We start from the raw sequence: 22,538 nt of genomic DNA on the forward strand, positions 1-22,538 counted from the left end.
ATGTGATTTCACTACATGCTTGTTGGGTGGGAAGGAAGTGCAACGGATGCAAAAGTATTGTATAGTGCACTTGACGATCCTAACCAGCCTCTAGTAATACCCAGAGGTATAGAGCATAAATTACATTGATTATTTTACATAGACAAATATTTTTATTTACTTCATAAACCAAATATGTGTTTGTAGGCAAATATACCCAAATATTGTTGGGTTTTTAACTTCACACAAAGGATATCACTACCATCTATCAGAATTTAATGCACATGGTGCAAAACCAATTGAAAAAGCAACAGAGTTATACAATCATAGAGACTCTTCATTGCAAACAGCAGTTGAACGTGTTTTTGGTTTGCTCAAAGCACGATTTTCAATTTTAAAGTGCCAAATAAAATATCCAGTTCTCACTCAAGTTAAAATTGTTCATGCAGCATGCATAATACATAATTTTATATTAGAAAATAACTCAAATGCCGAACAATTCACAATTGACAATGATGAAGATATGTTGGTTCCTGAATTTGAGGAAGAAAATTTCACAACCATAGTCACTCGTGGTTGCAACAAGGACCTAAGAGATGCAATAACAACTCAAATGTGGAATGATTGGCCACACAATAAGTATATTTCATGATTTTCTATAAGTATATTTCATGATTTTATTACATTTTATATAAGTTTCATAATTGCAATGTAGAATGATTAGCAAAATTGATGATTTGTTGTATTACATGGGTGCAACAGGAGGTGCCAGTTATGCACCATTGTTACTTTGTATTTTAACAAATTTGAGAAATCAAGTACTTTTTAAAATTGGAGCATCATGGCATCAAGATTAGATGATTACTGAAACATCCAAAAGGAAAATTGTACAACTTAAGTTCTATCCAATTTTTTTTCTTAGCAAACAAATTAATCCTATAACACCAAATTTGTCAGACCATCTTGTAGACAACATCCAAGGTCAACTCAAATGACAAAAACTAATTAATCAGGCTTTGCAAGTAAGAATCTCTCTAAGTGCTTTTTCACATACAAGAGTAAAGATTTGCATTTAGAGGTTATCTAAGCTTCATAATTCCAAGAATCATGTGTGGCCATAATTCAATCAATAAGCTATGTGAACTGTTTTGTGCCATGGAATCTCAACTGTCAGATTTTGTGAGCTACATATCGTATCTTAGAATGATTAAGCTGATGTGCATTGGCACAAAGATTTGGTTGGATCATAACTAAAAATGGTAAGAGGCAGTAAAACCAAACCAAATACATTGGGTTTAAGTGAATACCACAAGGCACTAGCTAAAACCAATCCAAATACATAGTTTGAGCACAGTGTACCTAAAGCTTCTAGATTAACCTATTCCCAATCTCAATCCACTGCCCAGATAATAGTCTTTTGAGGGACATTGACAAACCAGTGACACAGAAAACAACTTTATATGGACAATTTTGGCCATTCAATAAGAAAATTCGCAGTTTTCATCCTTTCCAAGAAACTTTACGCTTCCAATGCTAATATAATTTGAATTTGATATCCAATGAGAGAAGTATCTTCACATAGCATCATGTGGCTCAGACATCAATTTTACTAGACCATTTATTTGTCAAGTGCATTTAGGGATGCTTGACAAAATATATAGATTATCAGGTAATCCGACCAAGGCCGCATACTAGCATATAAAAAAAGCTTCATCAAGTAGATCACTATGGTAAAATAATGATAAAACCCTAATCTTTTGTTCCAACAGTAGCAACAGCCACAAATAGGATGAGAATATGTAAACACAAATCTCTAAAATAAAAGCAGGAGCAGCTCATGAAAGAAACATGTTCCATAGAGAAAAAAACAAGATTACACTAGTACACAATGTTTTGCTTGGAAAACTTGATACCTTCAACTGTCAATATGCTATTTTATATATATATATATATATATATATATATATATTACAAAAATAAGATTACACTAGTACACAATGTTTTGCTTGGAAAACTTGATACCTTCAACTGTCAATATGCTATTACATTTCATGAAGCGTGTATATATATATATATATATATATATATATATATTACAAAAACAAGATTACACAAGTACACAATGTAGTATGGGCACTTGAACTCCTTAGTTCTCATAAAAATAGCATTCACAACACTTAGATTAAGGAACAAGGTCTTCACGCTAGTATAACAAATATTAGAAGGAATGGAAAAACATCATACCCGTCTGAAGTATGTTTAAACAAATCAGTATATTATTTGTCTGCAAAAAGAATACACGAGAGAAGTCATGTGACCACCATCACTAGTAACATAACAAACCAACCCTCCCCCCACCCACCTCCTTTCCCAAGCTACGATTAAAACCCTTGTATATCCCTTTATACCACCCAAAGCCTCCACATAAACACTCCAAATTATCACAACTGAATAAAGTAGCAACAACAGCCAAAAAAAACCTAAATCAACACTCATATCATGCCTCCAACCAGCTTTTTATTTCTTCTATTTAATCCAAATACAAAAACATTATTCACGCACACACACACAGACCTTCAATGTAAACTTTTCTGATGTCCTTGTCTTCAATGCAAGCCGATGATCTGCAGAAGCATAAAGAGAGTGAGAGACAAGAAAAAAACTGTATTTACATAGACATACCTCAAATAAATCAAGCGCCCAAAATGATAGGGAAGAACGTAGGCCTTGATGGCTCCACAACCCCTAATGGGTCGTTGAGGCTGAACAAGAGGCTCTCGAGGTGCAAGAAAGGCTCAAACCAAGAGGAGGCTGCTCTTGGAAGCAGAGGTGATCGTGTGGGTCTTCATAGGGTACTCAAACCGTCGAAAGGGAGAGGGATAAAAAGAGGGGTGGGAGAGGGAATAGAGAGCACACAAGAGGCCACCGAGGGCTTCCCACGGTGCTCCGGCACCGCTGCCGCTCAACAGGAAAGAAGAGGGAGAGGGGGAGAGGAGAAAGAAAGGGAGAAGGGAGAGGGGTTTGTGACGCGGGTGGAGAAAAAGGATGGCGGGTTTTTTTTACCCTCGATGGCGAGGAGGCGAAGGTGGCGGGCATATCTCATGATTAGCACAGCCAAATTATTTTAAGCACCAATGTCGAGCGGGTCGGCAATTGAGGCGATGCCAAAGTCTTTGGCACATGAACATTCAAGCCAATAAAAGACGGGTGTGTCGCCGACGAGCACGTGAGCAATATACAAGGTTTTAAAGTAGAATACACATCAGAATAAGCTTTATGCATATTAGAGAGAGCATCAAGTTCTCAAGATGTATACATCTAGGGCCTTGCGGAGCATATAACATGCCTCACAAAACCCCCCCATCATACTAAAGAAGATCTTTCGACCTTCAGCTAAAGCCAATTGCTAGTATGACATAATGAAGCTCTCTAACCAAGAGAAATCATCGCTATTCAACATGCACTCATCAAACCTCTCACAAGAATACGAGTTTGAGCAGCAAGGCAGGCAACAAAAGTAGGTCCCGTGCATGCTTAAGATGCTCAAGTATGAAATTTGCATATCATGAGCACCCTCGTGCACTCTAATGTGCTACTTATGAGATATAGAGTTTACCCACTTTATACCACACGATGGTGCACCAATGAAAGTCAAGAAGAAGGTCTCCTATATATGTATTATGGACATTGACCCCTGCTAATAAAAGAAACCATAAAACCACTTGAGAATGCAATGCTTTTGTCCTCCATGGTATTCCTGAATGTAGACTTCGTATTTCACTGAAACGATCATACCACAATCTTACTCACATATGAATGTATTGGCGCGATTTCAATCTTGACTATATAATTCTCAATGTGCATAGAGATATACGACTCAGAAGTTTGGAAAGGTCTGCATAGGCACCAGCATGACACCCTCAGATAAAGCCTCTTCTTTCTGTATTCTGACTTCACTGATGTATTCTCCACATAAATTTGTGTGAGAGAATACTCATCCGTGACACTTAAAATCTAGATGAAAGTCATTTGTTTGCGGATATAAAGTTGACACGAGTTGAGGGTGGTGTAGCACCCCCAAAGCATGGCACATAGTCGCAGGTGATCGACGAGACTCTCATGACATAGAGCATGGAGCTGGGCAGATGCACTTGAGATGTAATGCACACATTAATGCTTATTTGCTGAGCTACTAACGAACAATATTGTGTTGCTTTGTGCCACCATCGTATGTCATAGCCAAGACATGGGTTTTTTATTTAGCAACACACGTCACCATAGACCCCACTATAATACACACACGTGTGCCACTTTCGATCGATGATGAATAAAGTTTGTCACATTCTTCACCACTAAAACAAACATGATGTCCTTGTCGATACTTCTCCAATTGGGAAGACCCTGAAACTGAACCATAGAAGATGATGTACAACAAGCATCCTTCAAAAAATTGTGTGCAAGGCAACATAGTAATTAAGTTGGGTTCTAAGATGGAGCTCAATGTCAGTCCCTTTGTGTATGGCGAATGAATGCAACTAAATAAGCATCGATGTGAGAATCACGCCGATAAAGATATACGACATAGACAAGCCGCCTAGGGAGTTCCAGTGCAGCCAAGGCAAGGCCAGTGAGACGTTGGAGGTGGTCTAGTCCTCCTAAGACGAACAAGTAATTGGCACTCAAGGCGGTTCATTGAACAGGGCAACGTGACCCAAGCAATGTAGCAATATGGCCCACTGGTGATGAATAAAGTTCGTCACATTCTCCCTCACTAGAACAAACTTGATGTCCTCGTTGATACTTCACTGATTGATGAGACTGAAACTGTCATGAAGTTCCTGATAACGACTAAGGCAAGGTCACTATGGAGTGTGGAAATCGTCACCCACGAAGATGTGCAACGTGGACAAGCCGCCATGATGTTTCGAGGCGGCCAAGGCAATGCCATTGATGTTGGAGGTGGTCCAGTCCTCCAAGCAGAGTGGGAGTCTTTCAACCCATAGTGGTTCGTTGAACAAAACAAAGTGACCGCGAGCAATGCATGGTCCAAAAGATCGTAGCAACATGAGTCAAGGAAGCGATGCAATTTTGAGTAGATGAGTTGGCCCTTCGGCAACAAATAGTCCTTCGATGAGGGTTGCAGAGTGTCGACTTCTCCTAGTGAAACAAAACTAACAGGTTGGGCATGAAGTGTCTTCACATTTTGTTCACATGCGCTAATAAGCGGGTGGGCAGTCTTTGAAGGGTGTAGCACAGCGTATCTGGAGTACTTGCTCCATGAACACAAGAGGAATGATAGAGTGTTTTGATACTTGCATCATTCAAGTGTGTGGTGAATATCCTCGAGATGGTCGTTGAGGTGTGACACATTATCTCATTACAAGGATGAAATACCAAGAGCTAGCAATCCTGATGATGTCATTTATGACCCAACATAAGGTAAGTGAAGAAATTGGTCGAATGAAGACAAACCAAGCAGCTGATAGAAAGCCTACACAAACCCAATGATCAATGCACTCGTGATATCAAGGCAAGGTGCCGAGTGAATTGATCGATGAAGTAGGGAGAAGAGTGACAAGTTTACGAGTCTCTCCCACTAAGAAAGTTCATAGAATCAACTGATTGTACTATATGGTCCCCTTACTGCATCATCGCACGATCAAGGTCCACCTATGAGACTTACTTAAGAAACATCAGACTGAAGCAAAACACATTCTCTTAATACGCTTGAAGAGAGCGGAATGGTCACCAGAGCAAGGTGCTCAACCCATGAGAAACATTTCATACAAAAGTGAGCAATTATAGAAACGAACATCACTATAAAGCCTAAAGAAGTGTCCTATGACCACCTCGCTAAACTGGGTAACAATATCCATCGATAGAAAAATGGGCAAAATAGTAGGAACGGGTCACTCCCATGTGACTCCATGCAATAGGGAGTGAAGGAAGTCTAAGAGTCACTTCTAGATCTTGAAACTTAATCATGCAGCAGTCTGCTTTCAATAATGTTGCAAGTATGCTTAAGATAGATAATAGACTTTTGAGTGTAAACTTTACTACAACTTACACTTTCAGTGTGTTGTGTCCCAATCAATCTGCTACGAATTAACTAGTGATGGATGATGCATAAAACTTGAAGTGTTCACACTACTGATATTAGTAGAGAATAGCAATGTGAACCAAGATAATTTATATTCTGATAGCAGTTTGGGTGACTCTGACGATAACCAAAACTGACAAGCAGACTCTAATAACAGTTTGGAGTAACTTTGAGACTAGTTTGGTAAGCTCTGATACCTGTTATAGCATGCTCTGATACCTGTTATAGTATGCTCTGATACCAGTTATCACAACCTTCTATTTTACACTTCCTGTCTCGTGTGGAGAGGGAGCTTGACGAGTTGTTTAGGGCTTGCAACATGTAACTTACCTTAGAGATGATGAGCTACATTAGTCTAACAGAAGTAGATTCGAGTCTATGCATATTCCATGCACACTTAACACAATATAATTGTCTTAAGCAATAGTGTTGAGCGAGTCAGTAACGGGACAATGCCAAAGTCTTTGGCATATGAGCTTCTTAAACTAACAAGGGATGGGTACATCACTTTCCTATGACGAGCATACGAGCAATCGAGGGTCATAGATCCAACTCCACATTCGAATAAATATTACGGATATTGGAGTGAGCATTGAGTTTCTGAGACACACAAAACAAGGGGCATATTATATTTCGACACCTATGAGCTTTGCAGAGCATATAGCACACCCCACGAGAACACCCTCAACATGATGGAGAAGTCCTTTCGCCCCCCAATCGAAGCCAATTGCTAGTATGACGTAATGAAACTCACTAGCCAAGAGGAATCACCGTTGCTCGACATGCACTCATCCAGCCCCTCATGAGGAAGCAAAGTTGAGTGGTAAAAAGCAGGCAACAAGATCGAGCCCCACGTATGCCTAAGATGCCCAAGTAAGAAATTTGCATACTCGTGAGCACCCCTGTGCACTCTGTTGTATTGCTCACGAGATATAGGGGTTGCCCACTTCGGACTGCACGGTGGTGCACCAATGTAAGTCAAGAGAAAGATCCTCTATATAAGTATTATGGGCGCTGACCCCCGCCAGTAGGAGGAATCCTAAAACCACTTAAGAATATAATACTTTTGTCCCTAATGGTTTTCCTGAATGCAAACTTCATATTTTGCCGAAACAACCACACCACGATCTTTTCCACATATGAATGCGTCATCAAGATTTCAATCTTGACTTGATAATTCTCAATGTGCATAGAGATACATAACTCTGAAGTTTGAGTGGGCCCGTGTAGGCACCGACACGACACCCCCGAATGAAGTAGTTATTTTTTGTGTTATGACTTATCGAACATGTTTCCCACATATGATTATGCAAAAAAATACTCGATCGTGGCAAATGAAATATGCATGGAAGTCTTCAGTTTGCGGACATTAAGTTGAAACGGGTTGCGGCTCACGTAACACCCTCGAAACAATACTTGGCCGTAGGTGGTCAGAGAGACCCCTGTGGCATGGAGCTGATATACTTGAGATGTAATGCACACACTAATGCTTGCTTGTTGAGCTGCTAACGAGCAATGTTGTTTTTCTTTATGCCACCATCACATGTAATAGCCAAGACATAAAGCTTTTTACTTAGCAATGCGTGTCACTATAAGCCCCGCCGCAATGCACACATGTGTGCCACTTTCGGCTGGTGACGAATAAAGCTTGTCGACCATAACTGCTTGATCCATCTTCATATTGGCGGGGACCCCTTTCATGGTCTAACAAATGGGTTTATCCCCATCACCTTAAAATCTTGGTTACGTGTCCTCTACTAGACTAAATTTCTGACATTTCTGGTTACATCACCACTCAATCCATCTCGGATCATGGTGCGTTTGTCATCAGTTGGGAAGGTGGTTTTAAAAATAAGTTGGTTCATTTTGAGGAATGGTGGTTTTGGGAGGCAGAACTTTGTGAGCAAATCATATCATCATGGGCTATTCCTGTTGATGGTGTGTGGGCGGCTTGCAGGATACATTGGAAGCTGCAAGGTGAAGGTTGAGATTAAGTGATAGTTGGCTACAAATGGGGCATCTAAGTTGGACTTTTGGGGTCTCAGTGCATCACACTCCCTTTACGAGGATTCCACCAATAGGATATCTGAACTAGTCGCATGCATTAGGGAATGGTGGGTCAAGGTCTGGAGATGACAAATGGAGGCAGCACTCCAAAGTATTTTGGTTGAGGTCTAGAGATGACAACATGCATTTTTTCCACAACTTTGCTTCTCACAGAAGGAGGAGGGTCAATCGCATTGACTCGCTGTGGATCGGGAACTTGTTTTTTCTTGATTCATCTATCCTTCGTGCTACTACCTCATTCTTTAAGGATTTATATTCGAATCGACCACGTATTGGTGGTTGTATTTTTGCAAACCTAATTTCTCATCTATCAGCCACTGAAGCTGATTTCCTGCAAGCCCTTTTTTGTGAAGAGGAGATTCAAACCACGGATTGGGACCTTTCAAGCTTAAAGCCTCTGGCTTGGATGGGATTCCACTAGTCTTTTTTCAAGTGGTTTTGGTCGGTTACCAAAATGGATCTGGTCATGTTCTTTGCTGAATTTCATGTCAACTCTTCCCTACTGAAGACCTTTTGTAGATCAGTGGTCATTCTTATTCCCAAGCACATTTCTACAAATGGTATCTCGTCTCTATCGCGTCGCTCAAGGCGATATAAATTCTGGGGGCAATATATCGTATTTTGACTAAGTAAGCGTCAGCTAGTAGTGGGTAAAATGGTGGGAGTCGCATAGAGTGCTTTCATACCAAGGAGGGTGGTGCAAGACTGTGTGGTCTTGGCCAGCGAAGCCATCCACAATATCACGTGTTCCGAGAGGCATTCTTTCATGCTAAAGGTTGGTTGATTTGTGAACGACCTTTGATTCAGTTTCCTGGAAGTATCTACTTAGTCTCATGCAGGGTATGGGCTTTGGTCATGGGTGGTGCCAATGGATGCACGAGATTCTGTATTCAGGTTCAACGGCTATCAACATCAATGTTGACCTTGGGGAGATTTTAGGTTTGAGATGCGGTCTCCAGCAGGGCTGCCCATTGTCGCCGCTTTTTTTTTATAGTGGCAGAAATAATTTTTGCTCTCTTTCGTAGGGCGGCTGTCACGAGTGTACTTCTTCAATAGGTTAGCATGGTGCGATTGTCCTTCTTTATTGTTGCAAGCCTTTTGATCGCTCACTTGTGACTATAGAAGCGTTGATAACGGAAAGTGCAAGAAAGTGAGAGAATAGAGAAAGAGAGAAATTGCAATCACAACGATGGTGAATAAAAGAAAGCTCTTCGCATTTACATTCATTCATATTTTTACCCAAAGGCTCATTACAATTCAGCTCTACGGGCTAATCTTTTAGGGTATTCATCAACCTTAAAGTATATGGGTGACCCGAAAAAAGTTGCAAGTGACTCGACACTTTACATCAAAACTCAATCAAAGCAATCATACTCTAGACACAACCCTACAAAGTAGGTCGCAAGGGAACAGTGGCACACATAAACATTATTAATCTGATGAGGTTTCATGCATGGTTTTGATTTTACCGTTCTTCATTTGTGAATGACTGTTATTTTCATTGATACCACCATCTAGCAGATGTGTTGTTCCAACTGCATTCTCAAAGTGTTCGCTATGCTTTTGGGTCTGCAACAGAATGATGCCAAAGTTAGCGAGGTGTTTTTGCTTGACAATTAGGCGCTTAATGCACAAATATTTGTACAATCATATTGCACCTGATGCGGACTCTGTTTGATAACCCTCTTGAATTGACCTTTTCGAGGCTACACCTGTCTTTATCATGTGCTGGCACTATTGGTGTAAGGTCACGCCCGAATTTGCCTAGAGAATTGACGCACCAAGAGATAAAATCTGGCAGCTGCAGATGGGTATGCCATTTTCTCAGGGAACGTCACTGTTTCATCATTATGCTTCTCTCTTGGTGGAGCCAGGATCAGGTGCCACACTTTGAAGTTGTGCCGCTGCACCTGTTGCCGTCTATCTTTGGCCGACAGTCTGTCAGTTGTGGGGGCTCAAAATCAGATGGAGGGCAGCCAGGTGCAGCGGCACACTCAAAGTGTGCCATGTGATTGCACCTGATCCTGGCTCCTCTTGGTGTGCATGCATTTTGGGGGGGGCAAGGGCTTCCAAAGTTTTCAAATGGCTGGCTTAGGCCTATTTTTTCTCGGTGCCCACACCTGTTTTCCCGTTTGCCTTATCGGCTTAGCTTCTCTGCCTGATTCTGTATTAGCCTTTACTTGATTTTTAATAAATTGGTTTTTGCCTTCTCAAAAACAAACAAAAAAAATCAGCTTATTTTGATCCTTTGTGTATGCATATTGATTTGAATTTCAGGTGAAAAAATGTCTCCACTTTTGCTTAATCAGCCCATTTGTTTCGAACCAAAAACAGAAAAGGGGTCAATGGACTAAGATTGTCACAAAGGTCAGTTTCATGCTTACGATATGACAGGTTAACACACCTTTGAATATAGACAAAGGGTCAACATTCAACATGGAATTTTCTCGTCACAGGACCAATAAAATCGTTTATCCAGATCTTGTTATTTGTTGGTGGATGAATGTAGCCATAAAAAATCCTATAAATTAAGATTTCTTTTGATTTTTTAATTACAAGAGAAGCCCGTCCAAGCGTGAGGCTCGCAGAGAGAATGACACCCTACTGTATGGTCTGGTAAATGAGCGCAATGAATTGAATGTTTGGACTTGGTTTGTCTACCAATGGTCCAAGCTCGTGACTTGGCTCATGTTTGTATTTTAGCTAGTGGAGTCAAGCTCAATCTTAGCTCGTCCTTGAATGAGGTGAGCAAAACAGGAGCTGGCTCATGTAAAAATTTTTTTTTATGTTATTTATACATGAAATATATATGTTTAAATATATTATACTTAAAAAACATATATTTTTTATATTAAACTAAATAGTTCATATTTTACATGTTTATTTTTTATTCAATATTTTTAGTTATTTTCTTAAGGTTGGATCCATTTAATGTTAAACATGACTAGTTTAATATTAGATGTACTCATATATAAAACTTACAAAATACAAAATCTACAAAAATAAGCATTTAAATCACATATGTACGGTCAAAATTTTGAAAAAAAAACACCGAAAATTCACTATCATGTTTCATTTAGTAGGTTTTATATATATATATATATATATATATATATATATATATATATATATATATATATATATATATATATATTTATATATATATATATATATATATCACGCTCCACCTGTGAGCCTAACACACAACTGGTAGGATTTTTTGACTTATTTACGTTCTCTTAGCCAACTGAACAGTAACCTTACACTTCTGCTTGTCATCGACAAGATGTCTCATACCATCCTGCCAACATCTTGTTTCTTTGCTCGTTTAACCACACTTCAGCTGCACAAAATTACTTTGCTAAGATAAACCATCGCTATCATCTACAGTGTCGCACACTATCATATTTCATTTAGTAGGCCCTGTATTATATATATATATATATATATATATATATATATATATATATATATATATATATATATATATATATATATATATCACACCCTGTGTTGTAGCTCAAATTGTTTAAGCTAAATGAGCTGCTTAATTGTGGCTTAGCTTGCCGGCTATATGAACGTAAGCCAAGTCATGAGTTGTTTGCTTCATTTACAAGGCCTACCTCCCGCTAGGGGTGTTAATGGATTGGATTTGACCCGAATCTGACCCATACTAAACCCTCTAGGGTTAGGGTTTGGTGATGAATAAGAAAGTTCGAATAGAATCCAGGTCAGACCCGAAGGGTTTAATTAATATAAGGAGCCGGGTATGGTTTGTGAACTTTCTTTCCAAACTCAGGCCTGACATGAGTTCTTACTAAAATTTACAATTTTTCAATGTAAAAATGATAAAAAAATATAAATTTACCGGATATGGTTTGGGTCTGGTTTATGTAATCCTTATAGGATCTGGGTTTGATTTCTCTTATGGCGGTTCTGATAAGATCCGAATCTGGACCAACACTAGCATCTCAAATCAGGTCTGGGTCTGGTTCTACTTGGGTCTGAATCTGGACCAACACTAGCATCTCAAATCAGGTCTGGGTCTGGTTCTACCTGGGTCTGAATCAAACCCGACCCGTTGACACCCCTATCTCCCGCCCATCCGGGTATGGTTTTGTGGCAAAAGATGTGCACTTTAGGTATCGAATTCTTGATGTTTTCAACTTGAGCACCTTAACTGGTCCACGAACAAAAAAGCAAAACCTTTAAAAACGTGAAGCTGGTTGGCTGGATTAAATTAAACTTGGATAATATTAAACAAAAGATGAAATCACAAATCATTATTGGTGACGTCAACGTGACTAAGGACCACATTTTGAGTTGGGGTCCTCATTTATCAATCTTGACCGTTGATTTTTGGGACCGACCTATGAGTCTCCGTGGCGGCTTTGAGATTTGCATCATCACCATTATCATCGTTAATGCTGTTGTTACAGTTATTATTAATTAATGTTATTATTATAAATAACAACACTGTGACAATCAAATAATTGCTATGATAAAAAAATGTCAATGAAGTTGGATTAGTTTAATGCTATGGCCCACTTCTTTTATTTTTTGTTTTTGACATCCTGATCTACGTGATTATTTAATGCCAATTTTATAATATATACTGTTCTGTTGAAAATTTTATAATCTATACTATAATGATATAATCTTTAAATTGGTCTTGATGTGATGCAATTTACCATCAGCTACCCTTAATTAACTCTATCATTAGATGTTATAATTCTTCAGGGCTTATTTAATAATCTACAAGCAGGCCCACAAACCGGTTTCAGGTTTATTATATTAACACAATGAGCATCTGGATGGGTTCGTATCATATTTTATTAGATGTAACTTCTAGAATTTGAATTCTGTTTTCAATATTTGTGTTAGTTTAATGCAATGTATGTTTAGATTAGCTAATTTTCAAAAGATCAACATGTAAAACACCATTAATTAATCCAAGCATATGCTCTAGGATGCGTTTCTTGCACCCCAAAATGCTGGACTAGGGATGTCAACTGTTTGGATTTATCCAACATCTGACCCGAATCCAAATCCAATTAGTTAGATTTGGTTAAGAAAACTGAATCCTATTATAATCAGATTTGGATTTAGTTTAGGATATCAAAACCAAATCCGATTTTGATTACATATATTTATTAGGATCCAATACTGGCCTTTTCCCAACTGAATCTGTATACAAGTCTATTTGGAGAATATCAGATTAATCGGTTGGTATTTGTCATATCCAACTCGAACTTGACCCTTTACATTCCTACGCTGAAAAAAGCTCCCGTGGGAAATAGTGGGTGTGACTCCAGTTTCTCAAACACAACCTAGGGTTTCATATGAAATCAGCCTCTTATCCCTCTCTCCCTACCATGGGGAAGCACTCTCAGCTGGAGTGCGTTTCCACAAAACATACTTCCTGCGGCCTCTTATGCAACAATGGCACCATTAGGAAAAACAATTATATATGTATATATAGGCACACACACACACACACGCACACGCACTATTTGGCGTAATAGTCAACGCCCAATCATGGAACGAAGCTCGTTTGTTTAATTATGTGCCAAAAAAGCACATTTAGCTGCAGTAGCGACCACGCCAAAAGTCTAGAGGGAAATGGATATTTAGCTGCAGTCACGACCGTCGCTGAATATGCTTTTTTGCAAAGAAGTGCTTGTCGCTACATGGGATCAATGGCGAGTACGTGCCCGATAGCAGCGGATGATTTGTGTAGTCCACTATATTTGCTACACTCTCTCTCTCTCTCTCTATATATATATATATATATAGAAAAATTAAAATATGTTTACCAACCAAATATGTTGGCTGGTTTTAATCAAGATTTTTATAGGTTTTTTGCAAATCTAACCCCTGTAGATGCATTCAGCATCATCCATTTGTTAGGAATCAACTGTTGGATCATTGTAATCATATCAAGAGATGTGATTTTTTATGATTGAATATTTATGAAAATTCTAAGCCATTGATTTTAAACCCTTAAAAGATCTTTCTTATACATATTAATTGCATGATTCAAGACTTTGTTTTTATAAAAATTCAGCATTTACATCACATCTGTACGGTGAAATTTTTGAAAAGGGGGCCAACAAAACCAATCTCTTGGAGCACATTGAGAGGGCTATAGAAGCCCTAGGAGATCAGTTGAACACTCTCCACAAGCAAAGTCATGTCATCGATTGCTGTGTCGACTTTAACGGTATCAGAAGGGGACACCCGATTGAACTGATTCTCGAGAAGCCACCGCATGAGTTCACTCGAGGCATAGGTAAGAAGCCTTACCATGAAGTCCCTTCTTTTGCTGGTGAGACCGTGCATGAATGAGTTTTCAAGCTCAAGTATAGTGCATTGGTTCACATCGCTCTTTCTACTTTGGGTAGTAAGTAGTTTGTCTCATATCTTTCATACCTGCTCAGTGTAGTGCTTTATAACTACTGGTGCATCAATTGTCCTCACACCAACATCATTCCAATAGATAAGGGATCTTTACGATCATCCGTACAGAGCCTCGTAGGGTGCATACCAATACTTAAATGGTAGTTGTTGTTATAGGCAAACTCTATCAAAATAACATGCTTGTCTCACTCGCCTCTCTAGTTTAGAATACATGCTCTCAGCATGTCTTCTAAAGACTGAATTTGTCTGTAGGTGAAACACTGTACTGAATCTCAACTGTACACCCAGAGCCTTCTTTAATTGTCTCCAGAACCTTGAAATGAATATGTGATTTCAGTCTGATATAATGGATAGATGCACACTATGTAACCATACAATCTCCTTGATATACAAATAAGCCAAGCTTTATAAGGACTGACTAAATCAAATGGGTAGGAAGTGAGCTGATTTCATAAGTTCGTCAATCATTAATACTCATATTGTATCCTTACCTCTACGGGTCCTAGGTATGCCCACAACAAAATTCATCACGATTCTTTTCAATTTTCATTGCAAGATCTTAATTTGCTATATCAACACGCCAGGTCTTTCTAGTGTTCTATCTTAATCTGTTGGCAGGTCAGGGATTGAGATACAAAGTTTGCCACCTCTTGCTTTATCCCATTCTTTTAATAATTTTATTGCAGTTCCTTATACATTTTAGTACTACCAAGTGGATGGTGTACTTGCTCATGTGAGCCTCACTCAATAACTCTTCTTTGATCTGAGGGTCACTGGGTACTTATAATCTGCGTCCAAACTAAATACTTTCATCTTCTTCTAAGTATAGGGTTGACTCATGTTGATTACAAGTAGCTATCATCCATGAGAATTGTGGATCCTCTTTCTGCTTCTCTATGATCTGATTCATAAGCTCAGTCCTAACAGTCATACTGGATATTCTAATTTTTTTCTAATATGATCCAAATGGGTTATATTCAATAAGATCTACTGTTAGACTTAAAAGATTAACCAAAATACTAATTGCCTTGCGGCTAAGAGCATTTGTCACTACATTGGCTTTTTCTGAGTGGTAGGTGATCGAGAAATCGTAGCCCTTTATAAATTCAAGCCATCTATGTTGCCTCATATTGAGTTTTTTCTTTGTAAAAAGGTACTCGTGTCTCTTGTGGTTGGTGAATACCTCAAACTGTTCATCGTATAAGTAATACCTTCAAATCTATAAGGCAAAAATCACCATTACTAGTTCCAGGTCACGAGTAGGGTAGTTCCTCTCATGAACCTTCAATTATCGGGAAGCATATACGACCACCTTCCCGTGTTGCATAAGGACTTTTCATAGTCTTATGCCTAAAGTGTTCGTGTACACTCTAAACCCTCCTTGCTTGAATGACAAGGTCAATACTGGAGTTGTCGTGAGCTTCTCCTTTAGAGTTCTGAAGCTCTCCTCGCATTTGATGTCCCATATAAATTTTATTTCCTTACGTAGTAGCTTGGTCATAGGCAGGGCAATCAGTGAAAAGTCTTGAATAAACTGCCTGTAATACCCCTCTAGAGCAAAAAACTATAAATCTTGCTAACATTTTTTGACAATTCCTATTCCAAAACTGCCGCCACCTTTAAGAATTCTAAAAAGTCATTTTTAAGGATCCAAATATAATTACTAACCTTCAAAATTAATTGAAAATAGATCAAGTGTCATAGATAGATCTACATATACTCTATTCTTTGATATCACATGACCTAAGAACATAATCTCCTTGATCCAAAATTCATACTTAGAGAAGTTAGCATACAACTAGTGTTCTCTAAGGGTCTCTAGTACGATCCTCACGTGATCTTTGTACTGGCCTAGATCCTCCGAATATACCAAGATAACGTCTATAAACATGATTACGAAGGAATCTAGATAAAATCTGAACACTTTATTCATGAGATCCATAAAAGTAGTTCAGGCATTTGTGAGTCTAAATAACATAACCACGAACTCATAATGCTCATAATATGTCTGGAATGCTGTCTTAGGGATGTCCTTATCCCTTATCCTCAACTAGTGATTTCCAGATCGCAAGTCAAACTTGAAAATAACTATAAAATATAATTGATTTAAGTAAAAATTTTGATTCTTATATTCCTATTTAAGGTATTAAATTCAAAAATTTACAAATTGACATTACCTTAGTTTTCTGAAGCTGATCGAACAAGTCTTTCATTCTCGACAAAGATATTTGTTCTTAACAATCACCTAGTTAAGCATCCTATAGTTGATGCATAACTTCATCGACCCGTCATTCTTCTTCATGAAGAGAACTGATGCTCCTCATGGCGAAACACTAGGTTTGATAAATCCTTTGACTAGTAGTTCTTGCAACTATTTCTTGAGCTCCTCGAGTTCTGCTGGTACCATCCGATATGGAGTCATTCCAGGCACCAACTCTATGGCAAAATCAAGTTTATGCGCAGGAGTAAGCCAGGTAGCTCATCTGAAAACACATCCTTAAACTCATTTACCACGTCTAAGTCTCTCAAAGGGGTCAATCTAGGCTTTGATAGGGTAACACTGGCCAAAAAAGCCTTACAACCACTCTCTACCCATCTCTGAGCCTTCATGACTGAAATCAACTTGACTTTTCTCATGGGTTTACCTGCTCTATACTCTAAGATAGGATGACATAGGTGAACAAAACAGATTTGTCTCTCATGGCACTCCATATAAGCATAGTGCTCATGGAGCCAATCCATCTCCAAAATAACATCATACCCAATCATATCTAGAATGATCAAGTTGGCTAAAAGATATTGTCATGCTATCCTAACCCTTACATCAGGTAAATATGTGCGAGCGATGGTTCTATCACTCGAGGGTGTTACAATCTCAAATATAAATACATAACGCAAAAATATAGGAGATATGTTTAACATACATGGAAATCGAGTATAAACAAAAGAATGAGTCACTCCTAAATAAAAAATGACCCTAGCACTAAAGCCTGCAATAGAGAGGGTACGTTCGATGACATCGGCATTCTGCTCTAGCTCTGTGATTGTGGTGGCATAAACACGTCTGGTAGTCTTCTTCTGATCTTGTTGTTGCTGTCTAGGTTGACCCCCAGCTAGTCGATTCCCTCCATTTGGCTTCCTCTGTCGGCACTCCCTGATAAAGTGTCTCATCTATTCGTAATTCAAGCATGCACTTGTCTCCAATGAGCATTGCCTTTTCCTGATGATACCGGTGGCACCATGGACACAATGCTCCCTGGTTTTGTCGTTGGCTCCCTTCTTGGCAGGTGATTGAAACTGCTGCTTGTCAAACTTTCTCTTCTGGTCGAATTTCTTTGAGCCAATAGATTGCTGATGTTGTGACTTCTTTCAGTGGGACTTCTAGGCCTCTACCTAGTCATTGTTCAACAAAGTGGCCACCTTGATGGTCTCATTCAGTGTCTTTGGTTCCCGTGCATACACCTTGGTGTGCAAGGTCAGTTTTAATCACTGGGCAAATTTTATCGCCTTGTATGCCTTCTCTTAAGTTTTTGAAAGCTCTTATTGCACTACTGCATCCATACGAACTTTACATTATTTCGAAGTAACTTGGTTATCGCATTGCATTATTCCGAAGTATCATATGACGAAGAGGGGTCCGATGATACTTACTTTTGTGTGCATGTGTGTGTGTGTGTATATATATATATATATATATATATATATATATATATATATATATATATATATATATATATATATATATATATATAGAGAGAGAGAGAGAGAGAGAGAGAGAGAGAGAGAGAGAGAGAGAGAGAGATCATAGTTGTGCAATCCTTAGGTGCACAACTATGAATGGAATCATGTTGGCCATCCATCGCGCACATGATAGACGGAGAGCACACGAAAACAATAGAAAAACTCATAAAAAACAACATTTTTTGTGAGTTTTTGAATTAGCGGTGCTTTTGATGTCCCAATTCTGGTGGGACCTTTAGCGACGCTTTGAAGCATCGCCAATACCCCAAGGGTTGTACTCAACATGATGAAAAAGACATTTAGCAGCGGTTTTGAGTGCCGCTAAAGGTCCTAGCTTCAAAACCGTTGCTAAAAGGCTTTTTTTTTTGTGATTTTTTATGCTTTTTAATGTTTTTTTTTCAGGAAAAATGCTGAGCGTCAATCACACATTATTGACGCTCAACAAAATTCAGTTTTGAGTTGTGCACTTATCAATTGCGCAGCTACACATCACTATATATATATAGCTGCCAGTTATCGGATGCATATCCACCACTTGATCGCATAAAAATCAGCGTTAGAGCTTTACTTTTTGTAAAGAGGTCGCTACCTTCGCTAAATGTGCATTTTCCTTTTGGAGCATTAGCGGCGATCGTGACTACCGCCAACGCCTCTTTTTTTTTGCGCAAATCGGATTCACAAGGCACGTCCGACGTTGGTTCGATGGAAAACCTGACGTTACAGATTTTCTTATATATATATATATATATATATATATATATTCTTTCATTTGAGTCCAGAGGCATAAGTTGAACCAATCTAACCTTTTAAATCTGCATGATTCAATGGATAGATGACACGTTACACTACACAGTCACAAGTGGCTTAGTTTTTTTTTTTTGCTGAGCAAAAGTACGAGGGTAAAAGGATGGAACAAGCCCACAGTCACCTTTTTGTGTGCCTTCATGTGCAGGCTCTCAAATTTTCAACGTCTTGCTGGTCTCACAAGGCAAATAGCTGACAGTGGGACCAGATCCTGACCCGATTCTCGACCCAATAAGTTTGACCTGAACTCGCCTGTGGCTCCATCAACTGAGGTTAGGCAGTCCTCCACCAGTTATTATTGAACATACCAATGAGCTTTTGAACCTGCAACGTCCCACCACAGGCAGACGTGCACTGACCAACCACGCTGAGCCCTCATGTTTTATATAATATTCTACTTATTATTAATGCATCTTACTTGCTTCCTAAACCTCATTGGTATGTTGGCGTGGTTGGTAGGAGCTGTCAGTGCATGTCTCTTTGTGGTGGGACGTTGCACGTTCAAACCCCAGTGGTATGTTGAATAATAACTGGTAAGGGTCTGCCTAACCCCAGCTTGCCTTTCAAAACAAAAAAACAAAAAGATAGCACTAACGATAAGTAGAATACGTGCAAATTTTAGGCAGCCTTTTCAAACTATTCATTATATATGTAGTTTTTTATAATAAGGAAATCGATAAAGACTCGGACGATAACAGCTTTTGGGCTCATTATCAAGATTGACAGCGAATTAAAAAATATAACAAATTTGGCCAATTTTTTTTTTTACAGTTTCACCCTTTTGCCACATGAAAAATTTGGTATCTTGGTCAGAACCATTTTTTTTAAAAGTTTTTCACTTGAAAAAAAAAATAGGAGTAAAAAAAATCAGGCCCAGTGTAAGATCTTGATTGAAAAAATCAAGAACCATTCAAGTTCTCACCTGAAAAAAAAATACGGTGACATGATTATTCAGGCAACAAAAGGGCAAAAGTGTCAATAAAAATCATTTGGCTAATTGTGTCCTGTTTTTTTTAGTTGGCAACTAGTTTTGATATTGTGACAAAAGTTAGTGCGATCTATGTCATTGTTCGTATAAAAAGAACAATGCTTTTAACTGAGAAACGCAATTACACTGTACCAACAGGGGCTCCGCTTGTCTGGTAGGAACAGCTAGTGCACGTCACCTTGTGTTGGGACGTTGCAGGTTCAAAACCCAATTGGTTTGATTATAACTGGTAGGGGTCTGCCTAACCCCATCTTGCCTTTCAAAAAAAAAAAAATCAATTACCTAATTCTGTATTTGAAATAAGTGTATTTTTTAAATGTCGATATAAAAAGTTAATATGCCCATCATTGTTTTACATACTTTTTAATTCCCCCCTTGACCTTGATGTAAATACTTCTTTTATCTATTAATTAGTTTTTTTTAGTCCACGTCGACACCAAAAAAAGTAGGGAGTGCGTATCAGGTAATCCGTGAGTGCTGCCTCTGACACCGTTCATTGCCTCTCAAACACGTGGTTTTGGGATTAATTTCAACCGTTCATTTTTTTATGATCTAGATCTCATCATCTAGAGCATTAAAGGTCCTCAAAAAACTTGTGGATGAACGGTGGCAGAGGCAGCAACTAACGGATTTACGGTTAGAGATACGCACTCAAAAAAGCAAAAAAATTAAAAAATAAAAAATTAATTTCACAAGGGTAAATTTGTCATTTCAATATATAACTAAGATGCCCATTGCCTCGTAGGGCTATTTGCTTAATACAAGTTAAATGCTTGCGGATATTTGAAAAAGTGAGAGAAGTTGGTGGCGATATTTATTACCACTACAAGTTTGATGGTCATTTGAAAAATTAGAGGTAGGCTGTTTGACCGTGTGATTAAATTTGAACCCAAGAGAGATTAATTTAAGACTCTCTCTCTCTCTCTCTCTCTCTATATATATATATATATATATATATATTTATATAATAACCAACCAAGACAAATAAATAAAATGAACAAAGTTCGAAAGTTAATAAATATATTCACATAGGGATATGTTGTCATATAGCAACTTTGGTTTGATGCAAAAGGTTGGGTGATGAATAAAATAAGGAAGAGTAAAGGTACAAATGAATTTGTCGTTGATCCCACCAATATAAAAATGACTTTTTTCTAAAAAAAAAAAGCAATTAATTGTTTTCGAGTCAAATTAATCTGCATCTGCACGAGAGTCTTAGAGTGTAAGATAAATTAAACAAAAAAAGGGAAATTTATTTAGATAATAAAATATTTCCCTTTGGGTTAAAGTTAAACTCAACTGGCGGATTCCTTCTCCCTGTTTCAAAGTAGCTTTGAAACCCCAACAAAAACTAATCCCATTTTTTTAAATGAAGATATCACTCAAACCCTACATCACATGCTATATTTATTAATTTAACTTAATGTTATATTATTTCAGAAATAAAAATAAAATATTCTATGTTTTGTTTGATTAACTTTAATATTGGAGATACGAACGGGTTTTTATATTATCTATACGTTTTATATTATTTTTTGTCAACTGGTTTATTTAATTGGTTGTGGGGAGTCCACATCAGACTGATGAAGTAGCCAAGAGGGAGAGCGGCAGTGGCGACTGGCGAACGGACGTGTCAAGGGCTTAGGGTTTCATAATAAAATCCGAAAGCGAGGGGGAACAAGAGGTGCAAAGTGTAAACACCAATAGAGAGAGAAAGTGGTTGAGGGGGGAGAGAGAGAGAGAAAGCAAAGAGACAGGGAGGTGAGAGAGTGAGAGTTTTGAAGAGTGGGATCCCTGTGGTGGTGGGTCCCAAAACGCGGGAAAGGAGGGGGAAGGTCTACGTGGGACCTAGACGCAAAGGCCCAAGCTGACGAATTTCACTTGCCCTAGACCCTACAACCCTTGAGAGAGAGAGAGAGAGAGAGAGAGAGAGATTAAAGGATAGTTAATCTTACAAAATGGGTGGGTGTATTTGCTCCGATTCCTAGAGTGGGAATATAAGAGTCATCCAAGGGCATCGTTACTTGAGAGACCAGCGGAGCAGGGGACAAGGTCTCCACTCCGGCCCCGCCTCAAGATTAGAACCTCCATCCCCGCCTTCATCCCGGGGGGGATGAATTTTAACCTCCACCCCCGCCTTCGTCCTCGTCTCATGTCCTCCATCCCCAGTTTTAAACGAGGATGAGGTAAGACGGGACTATTGCGGGGAAAAGTGTACGTCCATCCCTGCCTCCATCCTCGAACGGGGATGAATTTTAACCTTCGTCCCCGCTTCCATCCTCGTTTCATACCCTTCATCCCTGGTCCAAACGGGGCGAGGCGGGGCCCCGCTTTCCCCCGGTTCACTGCCATCCCTAACCATACGTGTCTAGAAGCACAAGCCACGGCGACACGAGTAGGTCACAGGCCACGTGGTGAGCGTAAAAGTAATTAAGGAAA

Source organism: Nuphar pumila, chromosome 15 (genome assembly GCF_984573655.1).
Source record: "Nuphar pumila chromosome 15, dmNupPumi1.hap1.1, whole genome shotgun sequence".
Taxonomy (NCBI): domain Eukaryota; kingdom Viridiplantae; phylum Streptophyta; class Magnoliopsida; order Nymphaeales; family Nymphaeaceae; genus Nuphar; species Nuphar pumila.